A 10,645-nucleotide genomic window follows, 5' to 3' on the forward strand; every position below is an offset into this window, starting at 1 on the left:
CCAAGCTGGGGGAACGAGCGCTGCCCTTCTTCAAGCTGATGAAGAAAAAGGGCCCCTTCGAATGGACTGAAGAGGCCGACAAGGCATTCCAAGACCTCAAGAGGTACCTTACCAGTCCACCAGTGATGGTAGCTCCGCGTCCTCGAGAGCCCCTGGTGCTCTACCTTGTGGCCACCCCCTACTCCGCTAGTGCAGCCCTGGTGGCGGTCAGGGAGGAGCGATGTGCCAAGGACGCATCGACCGTCTGAACCAAAGCAAAGCAGAGCCAGGAGGGCCTCGCAAAGGCCGCAACCGCAGCCGAAAATGAACAGCCGCAGCAGGAGAACGCACCCGGAGCAGGAGAGGCCTCTTCAGGCGACCAAGCACTGGGAGCTTCATCGTCTCAAGAGACGCCTCGACCTCTGGAGGGCGCAAGTTGCGCCAGCACCCTCAACCTCGTCGAGCATCCCGTGTACTTCGTCAGCACGGTGCTACGGGACGCAAGGGCACGGTATCCCATGCCTCAAAAACTCCTCCTCGCGCTACTAGTGGCCTCATGCAAGCTTCGCCACTACTTCCAAGGACATCCCATCAAAGTCGTCTAAGCATACCCCTTGGAAAGAGTGCTTAGGAGCCCCAACTCAGCTGGAAGGGTTGCTGAATGGAACATTGAGCTACAGGCATTTCAGCTAGAATTCTGTACGACCAGAGTCATCAAGGGAGCCGTGCTTGTGGATTTCGTGGCAGAATGGGCAGAATTGCCAGGTCTCGAGGCAGGCGAAGACCGATCACTTTCCCCGAGAAGTGAAGCACCGGATGGCTGGGTCATGTACTTTGATGGGGCGTTCTCTCGGCACGGTGCGGGAGCTGGCGCAGTGCTCGTATCTCCTACCCAGGACAAACTCTACTACGCTGTGCAACTTTGCTTCCAGCATGGAGAAAAGGTCTCCAACAACATAGCAGAGTACGAAGGCCTAATAGCAGGCTTGAAGGCCGCAATTGCCTTAGGGGTGAAGCGCCTCATCATCAAGGGCGATTCGCAGCTCCTCGTCAACTTCTCCAACAAGATATATGAGCCAAAGGTCGAGCACATGGAAGCCTACCTCGCTGAGGTTCGCAAGATGGAGAAACAGTTCTGGGGGCTGGAGTTGCAGCATGTGCCTCACGGCACCAATTAGGAGGCTGATGACATTGCCAAGAGGGCATCTAGGCGGCTGCCTCAGGAGCCTGGCATCTTCGAGGAGAGACTCTTCAAACCCTCGGCGGTGCCGTCACTGTCGAGCACGGCGCAACCAAGGGAGGAGCTCCCTCAGCCGCCTGCCTCAGGAGCCCCGGTCTGTGTCCCAGCCTTAGGGACACGCCTGCTCCTGGCGTTAGAGCCTCAGGAAGGGTGTTGGATCCCGGAGCTCAAGAACTACCTGATGAAAGGGACTCTACCGGAGAATGAGGAGGAAGCGGAGCGTGTCGCGCGACAGGCCACGACTTATTGCATGAAGGACAGAGAGCTCTACAGGAAGCGACCAAATGATGTGTCCCTACGTTGCATCTCCCGAGAGCAAGGGAAGGAGCTACTGGCGGACATACACGGCGGAGACTGCGGGCACCACTCGTCGTCACGGACCCTAGTCGGCAAGGCGTTCTGTAGTGGATTCTACTGGCCCACGGTGCTCAACGATGCCGTTGAGCTTGTGAAGGCTTGCAAGGCCTGCCAGTTTCACGCTAAGCAGATCCATGAGCCTACGGGGGGCCTACAGACCATACCCCTCTCATGGCCGTTTGCAGTTTGGGGGCTGGACATTCTGGGCCCGTTTCCTCGGGCGCCAGGGGGCTATCGCTACCTCTACGTCATCGTGGATAAATTCACCAAGTGGGCTGAGGTGGAAGCCGTCCGCACAATCCCGGTAGGCTCCGCGGTCTAATTCATCAAGGGCCTCGTGAGCCGATTTGGGGTTCCCAACTGCATTATCACCGACAACGGTTCGCAATTCACAAGTAATCTCTTCAAAACATATTGTGCTAACCTTGGAACGCAGATATGCTACGCTTGGGTAGCACACCCCCGGAGTAACGGCCAGGCCGAGTGGGCCAACATGGAGGTCCTGAGGGGCCTCAAAGCCAGGACCTTCAAGAAGAAGCTGGAGGCCTGCGGCAGGGGCTGGTACGACGAGCTCCAGTCCGTGTTATGGTCAATCCGCACAACTGCGACCAAGCCGACTGGCGAGACCCTGTTCTTCCTCGTCACGGAGCAGAGGCTGTTCTCCCTCACGAGGTCAGGCGTCGCTCCGCGCGGGTCCTGGCGTTCGACGAGACGCAGCAGGACGCCATGCGGGGGACGGATCTCGTGCTGGGGGAGGAACGCCGTCGAGAAGCCGCGTTGCGAGCGGCAAGGTATCAACAGGCGTTGCGACGATACCACTGCCGCAACATCCGCCTCGGAACTCTTGAGGTAGGGGATCTCGTGCTCAGACGGGTTCTCTCCAGGGAGGGGTTGCACAAGCTCTCTCCCATGTGGGAGGGCCCATTCAAGGTTTTTCATGTTTCCAGGCCTGGCTCCGCACGCTTGGAGACCACGGAGGGGGTACCCGTCCAGAACGCGTGGAACATTCAACATCTCCGGAGGTTCTATCCCTGAGCGAGGCCTAGCGCCTAGGAAAGGCCCGGTGCCTGTGAAGAAGGCGAATGCCTTTGAAGCTGCTGCGTTTTGGGAAAGGCCCGGTGCCTGTGAAGAAGGCGAATGCCTATGAAGCTGCTACATTTTGGGAAAGGCCCGGTGCCTGTGAAGAAGGCGAATGCCTGTGAAGCTGCTGCGATTTGGGAAAGGCCCGGTGCCTGTGAAGAAGGCGAATGCCTGTGAAGCTGCTGCGTTTTGGGAAAGGCCCGGTGCCTGTGAAGAAGGCAAATTCCTGTGAAGCTCGCTGCCCGTGACACTCTCCCGTTTGAAGTTTTTTGGAGTTGCTGACGTTCCTGGCTTGTGACTCTTTGTCTTTCTCGCTCGCTTGCCTCGTTTTCTCTCGCTCAAGTCTCGCGAGGGAGGTTCATAGACGCCCTCGCGAGTGTTTTCTGCCCCGATCGTTTGGAGCTTTCCTATCCGAGTCCTCTGCGGGAGCACCCCTCCCAGTCCGTGCCCCACGGGCATCGCGACACGAGCGCAGGACTTGGGCCGATTGCCCCCACAACCAAGACCGTAAGTTACCCCTCCTACTGATCCTTGCAGGGCACAAAGCGCATGATGAGGCCACGGCCTCGGGAGGCGAGGACTGCACCAAGCCCCACCGAGCTAAAATATTTCCCGCACATGGGTGCGCGGCGCGGAAACACAGCGCAGAAATAACAGAAACAGCGCGATGGTTAAACAGCAGCAGTTCTAGCACGCCCCCGTGAGGCCCTACATTACTTTCTATTTCTGCGCAGGGTAAGAAAGAAAACAAAACGGGTGCGATTCGTCCTGCGCCACCCCACAGCGAAGGCTCGAGCTGCTCATGGGGCTCAGGCGGATCCCTCCTCTCGCTTCACCGGGGCACGACGGCGGGCTGACCCGCTACCTTCACCCAGGCGGGCGCGACGGCGCGGGGGCTGGTCGCGGCCACCGCTGGAGGAGCTGCTGTCTGAGAGGGGGTCGCCGAAGCTCAGCGAACCCCAAGCACCGCCTCCTGTATGCCAGTCGCCATCTTCATCCTGGACAGTGCCAGGGCTGGGCACGCGGCCGCGGTCGTTGTCTTCAGGACAGCACTCGGCACGGCGACCATCTTCCCCGAACACCCTCACGTAGAGGGTGGCGTCGCCATCAAACTTGAAGTACAGGGTGCACCACCGGCCCAGGCCACACGCGCGGGCAAACGTTTGCCAACTGCGTGTAAGAGCCCCATTCCCAGAAACGGAGACCTCCAGCGAAGCCCAGGAGGCCCTGCTGCTGCAGCCTTCTTCCTGGAGCCAGAAGCCGCACCGATCGCTGGCCAACAGTTCATCTACGAAGAAACGGGGAAGCTGGAGCCGGGTGCTGGATGGGTCCGCCGACCACACGACGAACTCCGGCAGCACCTCCGTAGAGTGAAAGCGTGGCCTAGGGGGGCGCACACCCACGGCGTGCCCCCCGTCGGCAACCGGGCGCTCACCACCGCCTAGGGAACCGCCTCCATGGCCGCGGGGGGCCACCACGGGGACCGTGGTATACTTGCGAGGGCGGCCTCGGCTGCACTTGGCCGGGGGGGGTCAGGCCTTGCCCGGGGGGCCTTTCCTTTCTCCGTGGCTGAGAACCTCTTTGGGGCCATGGGGACGGCGAGTAGCCAAGAAGAAGAAAAGGAGCAACAAGAAGGGACGGGCTGAAGGGGCTCGCGCGGCCCCGTACTTATAGTCGGAGGAGGCCAACCGCCGAGCACCACGACCGCAGGTAATCATGATCGGTTTCTCTGCATGTAGGGACTTATCAAGTCGTGCGGTCGCCGAGGCGTCGTGGGGAAGCGCGGACGCCCACGTCCAATCAATCACCACGCGGCGCCTAAGGTCGCGGGCTGTTAGGCCAAGCCCGGGCGCGCCTTGGTCCCGGGGGCTACTGTCGGCGTTCTGGGAACGGGGGTCCCCAGACTTGCCTGCCTGCGGCCTGCGGCGTGGCTCAAGTGGGGGCCCAGCGCGGCCCATCTTCATCTGCTCAAGCTCAAGACCCTCGCGAGGGGCCAAGCCTCGCGGGGCGGACGATAGGAAGCTTCCTCGGAGGCAGCCTCGTCAGGCAGGCTCGCGAGGAGGTGGAGAGATCAAGGCAGGGGTACCTTGCGAGGAGCCCGTGACGCAAGACATGACGTTCGAGACCAGGCGGGTGCCGGCCTGCGTAGTGTCCTCGTTTCCCCTTTGGTGCAAAGGGGGCAAGCACAGGCCAAGGCATCGGGCAAAGGTTACCATTCCGGTGCAACGAGACCAAGACCAGCAGAGCGGCAGGATGGAGGTCACCGTGGAGCCCAAGACGGCGTCATCACCAGTACTTTTGGCAGACGAAGACCACCTTTGGTCAGGATAACTTGTACTAGATGTTCCCCTTCAAAATGGCCAGTTGTTGGCGCCCTTCCCGCTCATTATTTGGGGAGAGGCCCAGGGCCTCTATAAGTAGAACTAGCCACACAGAGTAGAGGGACATCTAGAAATCTGGTAGAGCCCTAGCAGAGAGAGAGGCGATTGAACTCACCCAAGCAGTTCATCGCACCAGCTCAAGAACACCTCTCGCGAGGTTGTTCCTCCCTTGTATTGTTCCTCATCAGCCCTTGAGGCAATCCACCACACCACACACTTGAGTAGGGTATTACACCACAACGGTGGCCCGAACCAGTATAAACCTTGTGTCCCTTGTGTTGTTCGTTGTTTCCAGCTCAAATCACGCGAGGAGATTGGACGCAGATCGGTAGGGGAGAGATCTCCGCGCGCACCCAGTGTTCGAACCTCATGGGTCTGCCGGAACCCGAAATCCGGCAAGTCCCGGCTGCCAAAGAGCCCATGTACCTCTACATCCCCGCCACCAGCCGGGTGGTCAGCACTGTCATGCTAGTGGAGCGCCCAGAGGCCGGCAGGGCACAACTGGTCCAGAGGCCTGTGTATTACTTGAGCAAGGTGATGTCCACCTCAAAGCAGAACTACCCCACTACCAGAAGATGTGCTTTGGCGTCCACTTTGCCGCCAAGAAGCTGATGTCGGCGTTCTGGGAACGGGGGTCCCCAGACTTGCCTACCTGCGGCCCATGGCATGGCTCTGCGAGCGGGCCCATACGGCCCATCTTCACCAACAAGCATTCAAGACCCTCGCGAGGGGCCAAGCCTCGCGAGGTGGACGACACAAGACCTCCTCAGGAGCGGCCTCACCAGGCTGGCTCGCGAGGGGTGGAGAGTTCAAGGCAAGGCAAACCTGGCGAGGTTCCAATGGCGTGAGCCATGACGACCAAGGCCAGTCAGGGGTGCGCCGGAGCCTCTCTTCTGCCAGTCGATTCACCGACGCTCTACAGTTCCGGTGTCCGGCGACTCAAGGACCAATGCCGACCGCTGGGCAGCCTGGCCAGCCCGGGCGGTGCCGCCTGCCCAGGAAAACCTCAACCCCACGCTCTATGTGGCGTGCGCGCCACCTGACGCTGCGGGGCGCGGGCGGCGCAGCCAAGCACCGTCCACCCTCACTCCACGACAGGTGCGAGCTGCTACGAGGGCCGCAAGCCACGCCGCGGCGACGGCGCCGCACACCCGGAGGGAGCAGGCAAACATAAGAGCTGCACTCATGGTGGCATGAGAGCTACTACGGTGCCGGCTGATGGAGAGCGGCCGGGATGATTGCTGGAACGCGTCGCCGATCTACTGGATGCCACGGCTTTAGGAGCACCGCCCTTCTGTTCTCTTCTCATGCCACAAGCTGCGGCCGGGTCGCATGGCGGGCCACGTCGCGCCCGAGTGCCTACAGGCGCACCACCCAGCTTCATCGACACCGGCAGAGCCAACGGAGCTGCACGCCCGCTCGCGCCCGCGCCACCTCCGCTGGGCGCGGGCACGGGCGCTGCCACCTACGGTCCGGGCAGGTTGCAACCCTGCCATCCTCAAGGCGGCACACTAGGTCAGGTGACGTGGAGTGTGGGGCACTACGGGAAGGTCTTCGAGGCGGCGGCCTCGGAGGCCTACATGCCCCGCATGGTGGACAAGGACTACATGCTGGAAGACGACCCCGGCTCGTCCCTTGAGCCAGGCTGGGAGGAGGAGGCGCTAGAAGCCGGCACCTTTCAGGACCCCTCAGGAAGCCTCACCAACCGCGCCGACGACACCAACTACAGGGTACCACTAATTCCTCGGGAGTAGGCTTATGGTGTGCAGGCGGATCAGGTCATAGCAGCAGATGGTGGTCCCGGCTCGTCGGCCTCCCTCCCGCTAGGGGTGGCATGCTGGGGACTGCGGGAAGGAAGCCGGGACGAAGGCCCTCCCTAGCGCCACGTGGAGCAAGGCGTCCTCCGGAGGTAGGCCCTTTGCCAGGGAGGTGCTCCAGAGCCTACCCCTGGCAGAGGACCCGTGGTCAACGAGAGTGCCGCTGGCGTCCCCTTTGCCCCTTTGGGGTTGTCTTGGTCTCCGGTCGCCCCCAACGGTGGCCGAGGGAGGCGCAAGGCGGGGCCCTCATTTGGCGATATGGAGTAAGGCTCATGCCTGTGAAGATCGCCGCCCGTGACACTCTCACGTAATAACGAGTGGGGCTGTACACGCTCTGGAGCCTCAGGAGTGCCGCCCTCGGGCCTCGGGGGCTCCCTCCCACGTCCTAGTGGCAGCACTTAGCTCCACGCTGGTGAGAAGACTCAAGACAAGAAGACTAGACTAGGTGCCGGACGCGGCCATTTGCTTTGGATCCCTTTTCTGTAGCCTTGCCTTCTGGATTTGGATTTGAGTTGAAGTTGAATTTTCATTGATGCGCGCGGGGGGTGCCTTTTCTCGTTGGAGCGATTTCTTGCTATCTGGTTCTTGTCTTATTTTGGAGTTCGCGCATGTTGCTCCTCCCTTGCGGGCCCCTCGCGAGCGGGGCTGGGCAAGACGCACACGCGCCACGCGCATGTCGCGCCGCGGCTAGTGCATGCTTATCACGCGGCCCCCTCGTGTGTCTTGACGAGTTCCTCAAGAGCTTCCCAGAAACTCGCAACCTCATGAGCCGGTTTGGGCTCGTCCAAGCTAAGGTAAACCGCAACAACAACTTTGCCCCAGGATACGTGAGTCCACGAAGACACATATTCAACTCGACCTAACAAGATAGAGGCAGTAGCAAATTTACATGAGGGGCTTCCCCTCCAAAAATGCTCTTACAACTTCAAGGGCTGCGCCCGAGCTTCTGTGTGCAGGACAAACAGCTAGGAAACACGAGACCAGTCAGACATGTTGCTTGTCGCGTCCCCCGGATTGCCCTCAGACGCGTCGCTGGCATCGCTGCCACCATCGCTGGCATCACCGTCACCTCCACCAGTGCCGCCATCACCATCGTCGACCACGTCGCTCGCGTCCGCCACGGCCACCACCCCATCGTCATCAGAAGTGAGGCCCTGACCAGCACGTCCACATTGTCTTCCACCCATCGCGACAGGTTGACCCAGATGGCCTCGGGTACAGGAGCGATGGCGGCGTCAAAATCGAAGTTGGGCTCGGCGTTCTGGAGATGGCTGAAGACGCGGGAGAACGCACGCGCGAGCAGGCCGTGGCTCCTCTCTTCAACAAGTTGGCGAGCCCTCTCGGAACGGTTCTCCAGGCGCGTCACCACGTCAGTGAAGAAGCAGAGGTGGCTGGCATAGTCGTTCGCGTGGGGATGAGGAGCATTCTCATCACAGATGTGGCCCAGGGTGATGTTGGTCCTGTTCCTGAGGTCCTGGAGCATGGGGGCGTGCACGCGCTCCAGTGTCCGCCATTGAAGCACTTCCTCCATGTTCTGTTGCGCGACGAACTCGGCGTCAGCAACCCCCTGATGAAGAGGGATCAGCTCGGCGCGGGTGGAGGCCAGTTCGGCCTGCGCCAAGACCAGGGCGGCTGCGGCGGCCTCCTCGCATTGCTCCACCTCGGTCAACCTAGACTTGAGGGCAGCAGTCCTACCAGCGGCCTCCGCTTCCACGAGCTTCAGCTTCAGGTCGTACCTGCCCTCGAGATCCGCGTGAGCCTCGGCCACCCGGCGATTGATCTCCTCCTCGGCCTTGGCCTCATGCGCGCCAACGACATCCTCCGCTAGGGCGACTTGATGCTCCCTCGTATCTAGTTGCTCAAACTCATGGCTGCGCTCCATGGCTTCCAGCTCCAACACTTCATCGGGCTTCCGGATCTCTTCCTCTTCAACGGGCGTCCCCCTCATAGACGCCAGGGCGACTCTGCGCGCCTCCACTTGCTGCTCCAAGGAGGTGCTCCAGGCGTGGAGCTCCCGCGTGTGTCTCTTTGCGATCTCGTGGCGGCGGTCAAGGCTCAGGAGCAGGCCTCGTGCGAGGTCGTGAGGGATGCCTCGGCCCTCGCGTTATCAAGCTCGTGCCGGTGGCGCCCGAGGTTGATGGCCACCTTCAACTTGTGCTGCTCCTCTGCTAGCCGGGGACCCTCGGCCACTAGACGCGCGTCCACATCCATGAGCTCTTCACCAAACCGGTTCATCGCGCCCATCGCCTCCTGAAAGAGCTCGTGGTGAACGACGCTCCTTTCTTGCACCGACTCGAGCATGCTGCTGACTTCATCCTGCGCTGCAGGGACAGCGGATGGGGCCCGAAGCAAATCGCCCCCTTTCAGCAGGGGGCTGGGGGCTAGCACCCACCAGTTGCAGGCCAGGCCTCGCGAGGAGCCCGAACGAGTGAAGGCCCGCTGCTTGAAGAGGAGCCCAAGACCGAAGCCATCCAGCTGCCGTCCACGACCAGGGGAGGAACCCTTGGCACGCTTGCTATATTCCAAGCAAGGCCGCAGAGGAGGGACAAAGCTCAAGACGCCTTGTCGACGGGCTAGCTTCCCCAGTTGGCTCTGTTGGGGAACGTAGCAGAAATTCAAAATTTTCTACGCATCACCAAGATCAATCTATGGAGAAGTCAACCAACGAGGGAAGGAGAGTGCATCTACATACCCTTGTAGATTGCTACACGAAAGCGTTCAAGTGAACGGGGTTCATGGAGTCGTACTCGTCGTGATCCAAATCACCGATGATCCTAGTGCCGAACGGACGGCACCTCCTTGTTCAACACACGTACAGCCCGGTGACGTCTCCTACGCCTTGATCCAGCAAGGGGAGAAGGAGAGGTTGGGGAAGACTCCATCCAGCAGCAGCACGACGGCGTGGTGGTGGTGGAGGAGCGTGGTACTCCAGCAGGGCTTCGCCAAGCACCGCAAGAGACGAGGAGGGAGAGGGGTAGGGCTGCGCCAAGAAGGAGAGGAACTCATGTGTCTTGGGCAGCCCAAACCTCAAGTTTATATAAGGGAAGGGGAGGGGCTGTGCCCCCACCTAGGGTTCCCTCCCTAGGGGTGGCGGCAGCCCCTAGATCCCATCTAGGGGGCGGCCAAGGGGAGGAGGAGAGGGAGGCGCACCAGGCATGGGCCCTATGGCCCATCTGCCCTTAGGGTTTGCCCCCTCCTCCCCTTTAGGCGCCTTGGGCCCTTGTGGGGGGGCGCACCAGCCCACCTGGGGCTGGTCCCCTCCCACACTTGGCCCATGCAGCCCTCCGGGGCTTGTGGCCCCACTTGGTGGACCCCCGGGACTCTCCCGGTGGTCCCGGTACGTTACCGATAAAACCCGAAACTTTTCCGGTGACCAAAACAGGACTTCCCATATATAAATCTTTACCTCCGGATCATTCCGGAACTCCTCGTGACGTCCGAGATCTCACCCGGGACTCCGAACAACATTCGGTAACCGCGTACATACTTTCCCTATAACCCTAGCGTCATCGAACCTTAAGTGTGTAGACCCTACGGGTTCGGGAGACATGCAGACATGACCGAGATGACTCTCCGGTCAATAACCAACAGCGGGATCTGGATACCCGTGTTGGCTCCCACATGTTCCACGATGATCTCATCGGATGAACCACGATGTCGAGGACTTAATCAATCCCGTATACAATTCCCTTTGTCTACCGGTACGATACTTGCCCGAGATTCGATCATCGGTATCCCGATACCTTGTTCAATCTCGTTACCGGCAAGTCTCTTTACTCATTCCGTAACAC

The sequence above is a fragment of the Triticum urartu genome, chromosome 7 (assembly GCF_003073215.2).
Source record: "Triticum urartu cultivar G1812 chromosome 7, Tu2.1, whole genome shotgun sequence".
Taxonomy (NCBI): Eukaryota; Viridiplantae; Streptophyta; class Magnoliopsida; order Poales; family Poaceae; genus Triticum; species Triticum urartu.